Here is a 7,350-nt window from a genome sequence, read left to right as displayed (position 1 = left end):
AAAAAAAAAAAAAAAAAAAAAAAAAAAAAATGGGCTAGCGATCCCGGAGCACAATTATATGACGACGGATCGCGGAGACGTTTGGCACACGCTGCAACGACCGTGGTACGCCGGAGAGACAGAGGGCATCAACCAATAGGGTGGGGCGATAACCTCGAGACCGAACGTGAGCAATGCCCCTGATGATAGCTGATATTCCCTCTTCGGAGATATTTCGGCAAAGTCCGGTGGGCGTTAAACACGCTCTCGCGTCGCGATTTCCTTGGTAATCTAGGGTGGGGGGTGGGCGCGATCTACTCTCTATAATCGTCTTCACGCTCTAAAATCACAACCCCGCTGTAGCTTTAGACTAACGTCAGACTGGCGGTGGATTCATTTATGGTCCGCTGCGGCTCCCGGGGGAGGTGATCGCCGAACCCGACCACGTCTCTCCTAGAGGTCGGCTAGAACGGCCTCCCCATGTATATCTGTCGGAGTCCCGCGAGGGTCCCTCCTTCTCCTGAAAACGGGGGGTAGTGTTAGATTTGTACAAATTTGGGTAACAGAGGGTGGGGGGGCTCCTGAAGTATTCGGGACATAGGCAGGTCAAGATACACAGGGGGTTGCGAATATTAGGCGATACAGCTCTCTCTCAATGATGGAACGTACAAAAAGCACGATATGGCCCGCCCGTTGGTAGACTCGGTCTGTGGGTGAAGCAAAGAGTGATGCTGGTACTCACTATATGGAGACGAAGGATCGGTTGCCCCGACGTACATACTCCATTCTCGATAGGTAGGGGTGGGACGATCCTAGTGACTCTCCGACCTCCAGGCAAGTAGCATCTCGCCTTCATGCGGCCCGGGCCTAAAAAAGTTGGTCGGGTGCGAAGATGCCGGGGGAATCCTTATTCCTGGGTAATGCTCACCCCAGTCCTATTGCAGGGCTGGTGAGATGACCACAGGCGCTCAAACTAAGCCACGGCCGGGCCTAAGGGGGGAGGATTTCAAACTCCCCGCTCCCAGGAGAACGATCAAAATCTAATCTAATCTAGGTCTGGGCCAGATCGGTTACCCCGACGTTCAAACTCCTTTAGCTAATTTATTAGGTAAGGATGGGACGATCCTAGTGACTCTCCGCCCCGCACGAGTACTTCCCTACCTTCGTGTGGCCAGGGCCTAGAAAAAGTTGGGCGGGTTGGAAAATCAGAGATATATAGCCCCCCGGTAATTCCTACGGTAGTCCCAATTGCGGGGCTACGGGATAGCTGAAGACACAATAAGTCATAGCTGGGCCTTGGAGGGGGGTACCGACACTCCCCTCTCTTGGGAGAATGTTCAAACTTAAACTTAAACTTAGGTTTGGGCTAGGGCGGCACGGGTGGCGCGATGCACAGGGCACAGCCCCGATGACCCTCGCGTCGCCCGCAGGGCAACTGAGCCGAGGGGATGGTACGAGTACCGATACCACGTCCTTCCGCGATCGGCCCACGAGAGGACAGCGTCGAGAGGTGACCCCTCGGCTGGTTTCTCTTCGCGCCCACAGACTTTGCTATAGGGACCGCCACGGAATCCCGTCGAGCGGCAGCTCGACTGGACAAGGTTTCTATCCCGGGGGGATAGAATTTAAGGAAAAGGGGCCTCCCTCTCGACGATCGCAAGGATTGTTAGGCGCTTAGTCGGTCGACGGGGCATCACGAGAATACAGCAAGACTGGAATCGGCGACTCAGTCGTTTCCCCCCGAAAAGGACCCCAAGATGAAGGAGGCAGAGGGAGAGAACCAGTGGGAGCTGCAGGAACCACGTAGGAGGGTGTAAGGCTGGACTCCTCACAAGGCGGAAGGAATCCCCATGGCCAGGGGATCCTTCCACGGCGCATCATCCCTGAGCCGTAGGAGCGTGGCTCCATAGGAGTCTAGGGGGGTACGCAAGAAGAAAAGAATTAGCATAGCGGGGGGCCCGCTATGTCCTGGCGTCGCGTAACGATACCCAAAAATTTACTTGAGCGGTGACCGTATCGTTTATCGCGTGTGCGGCGTAGCGAGTGAGCAGGTCGAGCGGGATTGTTAGCGAACGATAGAGAGGGGTAGCGCAGCGAAGGAGGATCGAAGAGTACCGGCACTTCCGCAAGATAGTGGCGAAAGCCGAGCAAGCCAGGATTATCGTACTTCCCTAGGTAAGCCTCCTCATTTTGTTTCCAACGGGCAAACCTTGATCTCGTATTCGCTAGGACAATGCCGCGACAGTCGAGTCATCGTTAAATATCGTTAACAGACGCGCGGATTGAATACGTGATTGTCGGAAGAATTATATTATCGTAAATACCTCGCAGATTTCCTACAGGGTGCGATAACATAACGCAGAAAGCCCTCAAGTCAATGTAATATCTTTTATAGTCGGCGGTAGCGAAATTCCGTACGATCGTGTATTATAACGGCTGAATTAATATCTTGAGTGGTAGCGGACCACTGAATTGCCGAAATTGTCGATTGCACCGAATACGCGGGTCGCGACGATAGCCGACCGTCGAACCACTGTTTGTTAAAGCCTGCCACCTTTTGTAACGCGGTCTCGGCAGAGGCCGGCGCGAGAATTATATTAAACATTGTTATTTTATTGAGTTAAACAGTCTCGTCGTACAATTCTATTACTTTTCCTTCTTTGTTTGTGTATTTTCACCGGGATCTCCTGTCGCGGGGAGTGTCTCGCGTTCCAATATTTGCGAACTCTGGCCGAATTTAGAGCTATCCACCGTCGGTTTCTTTTCTTCCCGGCCAGCAGGTCGGCTTCGGCCGAATCAAGGGACTCGGATTTTGGTCCAGTTTTGGTATGTGTGTGTGTATGTGTTGTGTGTGCTGTTCGTTTGTACCTAATGTGTAGAAATATTGTGTTTATAGATATATATAATATATATATATATATTGTTACGTTGCCCGCGAATTCAGCGGGTCGCGCGGCCATTACACGGCACGTACAAAGCTTTCCCTCCAGGTCCCGTACCTCTGTTCGTGTCCTCGCGAGTTTTCCAACCGTTTTCCGGGCGCCAGGCACTTCCCCGAGTGCCGACCGGTATTTCTCAAATACCGGACCGAAACCTATGTCCCCTAATGAGGCCGAAATCCACCGGCCAGCCGGGAAGAAAAGAATACATAAATAGTTATAAGGATAGGGAACATTTTGGGACTTTGGTAAAAATAAAACAATATAGGAACCATTAAAAAGGTCAGGTAAGAAAATACACTGAAAGGAGTAAAAGTTTAAATGCTTACTCATGCGTTATGTTGCGATACGAATTGTATTGTTATTAAATATAATTTGATTTATGTCGGGTTTGGACTTATTTTCATCAGGAGAATCTCCTATATTTAGTCATAACCTTTTTAAGAAAGTACACTGAAAAGAGTAAAAGTTAAAATCTTTATTCATGGGTGATTCGTTCTGTGTGTTTGTATCTCGAGCGTCGGTCGCTGCCGGCTTATCTTATAATAACATCTCGCCTCCCCCCCGCCGCGCCGGCCCCCCCCCCTCAAGGCCCCGGCTCGGCTCGGCGGGAGCCGTATCGATTACCCATCACTACTCGTGTCTCCGCTGAGATCATAAACCTGTTACCCGAGCTCGTCGAGTAGTTCGAACTCTGACGCACTCACAGTTTCGATATATTGTCGGTGAAAGAGCTTTCGTGGAGCGGGACCCCCGACTGATTTTACAACTAGCCACTTTGTGGGTGACCGAAGGCCCACTGATGAAACCGCAGCCAGGGCCGTGCGTATCTTACAGAAGTATATTTACTATACATCTCAGGCCCCTGTCATCTCTTGCTCAGTAATGTGTAATTTACGTATTAATAAAGGGTAACATATAGTTGTGAAAGATTAGGAAATATATAAACTTCTTCTCTGAATGTTGCAAGTTAAACATTCGTTTACGACGAATATGTATTCGCACAAATATAATAACAACTCTAGAATGGCAAATTAGTCTCTTTTAATCTTGAAAGGTAGATGACGTGTTATAAAACCGTAATTTCGGAAGGGAAAGTTCAAAATTAATTGTAACGGGTTGGAGACCGACGAGGCAGGACCTAGAGGAAATTCCGGATTTTTATTAGATCATCATGCACCTTGGATAGTCCAGGTATCACCATTCTCGACCTCCCTCCCTCCCTCCGTCCCTCTCTCTCGCTCTCTCACTCTCGTTAATTGGTTACTTTGAATTTTTTGTAACAACCAATCATTTGTTTATATATTTTAAAAATTGTATGCTGTACCAAAATTTTGTTAAATATACCAAAAAGGAAGAAACAGCGATGAATAACTATTACTGTTAAAGCACAACACACCTCTAAAATTGAAAATTTGCAATTTTTTAGAAAATTGATCTTTTCAAAAACTGGACGTGCTGAGGACAAATGGTTTGCTGATTCGTTTTCAGCTCATAAAGATTTATCAGAAACGTCTGTTAACGGTTATGAGGTATTTTATGCCTTGAACAGTGTAACTGATTATTCTAATGATTCATCGTGTTATAATATCTTAAAGTTAAATGTAATGAGAATTATTAGTATAACTACACAAAGATTATTATAATACAATTATTGAAATTAGGATTTTGATTCTTTTATGGATACATGATTCAAGAAACTGTTGCGCGCGGTATTATTTACAGCAATTCAACACCGTGACCTTTTACACCCGTTGTGATTTTATCGAGAATATAAAACAGTATCAGAGGCTATAAAAGCGTGGAGCAGTAACAATGTAAAGTTAGTTTGGTGAGAAATTATCATCACGCACTTCAACGGCAAAGGCGGAAAGATTAATACTTAATTAGCAAAGGTGAAACTCGTGGCAATTTAATCTATATGCACATGTAGTGTATGTGATGTGGTAAAATAATTAAACCTATATTTTAGAATTTAGTATAAAATTCTCTTACACGAACGTTGAATTTCAGAATTGTTTCAGCTACTTTTAAAATTAATTTCAGGAAACAGAAAATGATACAGTATGTCGCACGTAAAGTGTTACAAGCTGTTTTCTCTTGAAATTACAACAGATATCGAAGTGAATTTTTGGTAATTAAATGGTATAAGAGGGTTAACCGTTTGGAGTATCTGCAAAAAAATTAAGGAGAGAGAGTCCTAAGGGGGTGCAGGCACCCAGCCACTGTTGTAAAAACGGAACGGGCTATCACTTGCTTTATTTTATTTAGATAGCTGCTATCAAATATTACAACATTTGTTTAAAACATTTTTTGATATTCTGCATAGTTAAAGAGTTATAGAAAAGAATACTTGTCTCGGAGAGAACTTCGGGAAAGCAACGAATGAGATTAAAATAAATATAATATGGTAAAAATCATTTATTAAATGATCAAAATGGTGCCCATTACATTCCAAACATTTATTTATTCTTTTTATCATATTATTCCGAACATTTGACAATCTTCTTGGAGTGATAAGTTTACATGCGTTTTGTATCCTTCTTTTCATATATTCCTTTAATGTGCTATAACTATTTCACTATGCGGAATATCAAAAGATGTATTAAACAAATGTTGTAATATTTGATAACAGTTCTCCAAATAAAAGATAAGTACTAATCCGTTCCATTTTTAAAAAAGGGGTGGGTACGACCTTCCCCCGCAGAGATTCCTTCCTCACGTTTTGTGTACTTCAAATTGTTAGCCCCCATATACCGTTTAATTACAAAAGAACTCACTTGTGAAATTTTACGTGGGACACCCTGTATATTCGACTGATTCGTGTAATTCTATGAATTGCGTACATTTATAACAGGGGTGTGCGGATACCCGAAATCACGGGATTCCCGAAACTCGGGTCGGGTCGGGAGAAATTAGGCGAGAGTGGCCGGGATCCCGATAGTATTATAAATCGCATCGGGATCCCGACAGATGTGTCCTGTGAGATCTTTGAGTCCCGTAACATATTCGGGTCCCGAATGATATTTTCGAGAACTTGTCCATCTGACGGCAAAAAATTATACTATACGATAGGATGCTATATTGAATCTTCAGATTCATGCTAAATAAGTTAACGATTCCAAATGGAATCCTGAGGTTGGACAGGGTTAATACAGTCTTCAGTACACATTTCTTCGTACGTTATGTTTTTATTAAGTAAAATAAATAAAGTGGCAGTATTAGGGACATTTAATCTATCATACAACATACAGGCATATGTAATATTATTTTAAATTATAATGTAAAAAACATAATTATTGCCGGACAATGTCGAGGAAAACTGCTGTTTTCGAAAAACCAAGATAGCAGTTTACTTTTATTCCTTCTTAGGAACATAGGGACAAAGTTTCATTCATTTTGAACAAAGATATAATTTGGGGTTTTGTTCAGCTTTTCGGGTCAAATACCCCACTGTGCGACGCATCGTTAGCAATATAGTTGAATCCTTTACATTCTACAGCACTGAAGGAAGAAATATAATAGACAACTTTTGTATATATATTCATTAATATAATAAAACTAACATGCCTCCTAAAAAATTAATCGATTATATTTTTAAAAAGAACACACCTTTCTTGTGATTTCTCTGGGATAAGTTACATATGGTGCAACACTTGTTGCTTAGGATTAGGGAAAACCCAGAAAAACCTAACCCAGTCCATTGTATCAAAAGTTACATACACTAGTATACTAGTTAATATTTATTATTCGTAGCCCATTCCAGTTCTGAATTCCAGGAATTTGATCGCCGGTAATGGTTTCGTTAATGCATCGGCCAACTGATTACCTGTAGGAATATATTTCAGTTTTATTACATTTTTCTCAATCTGTTCTCTTGAGAAGTGATACTTTATATCGATATGTTTCGACCCATTGTGACCAGTCGAATTATTCGCTATGCTAATACGGCCATTATTGTCCTCATACATAATAATTGGATTTAAAATATTTATATCGATACTAAGGTCCCAGTGGTTGGACGTTTAAAGCGAAGATTGTGATTTCGAAGACGTTTTATGTATTAAAATAATATAGATTGGCAAAAATGTACGTTCAATCAATAGTGTAGAACTTTTCACAATATTACATACATCAAACATTCAATAAAATTTCGATAAAGAGCGTTATATTTCTTCTTAGCGTATAAAGCTGTATAATCTATTTTATTTTTAAGAGACGTACTTACAGGTTTACATTCAGACATATTAAATGTATTCAAAATTGTTTGAATATATGCACTCTAGCTCATTATTATACTATCGTCACTTCTTTCGATTTTTATCCCCAGAAAAAGTTTGATATCCTTTAAATCTACCATGCAAAATTTATTCATGAAATAAGTTTTAAAGCTATTCATTACTTCAATATCAGCTGTAGCAATCACTAGGTC

Source organism: Dufourea novaeangliae, unplaced genomic scaffold (genome assembly GCF_001272555.1).
Source record: "Dufourea novaeangliae isolate 0120121106 unplaced genomic scaffold, ASM127255v1 scaffold547, whole genome shotgun sequence".
In the NCBI taxonomy this organism is placed as follows: domain Eukaryota; kingdom Metazoa; phylum Arthropoda; class Insecta; order Hymenoptera; family Halictidae; genus Dufourea; species Dufourea novaeangliae.
Note: the sequence above shows the minus strand (reverse complement) of the source record.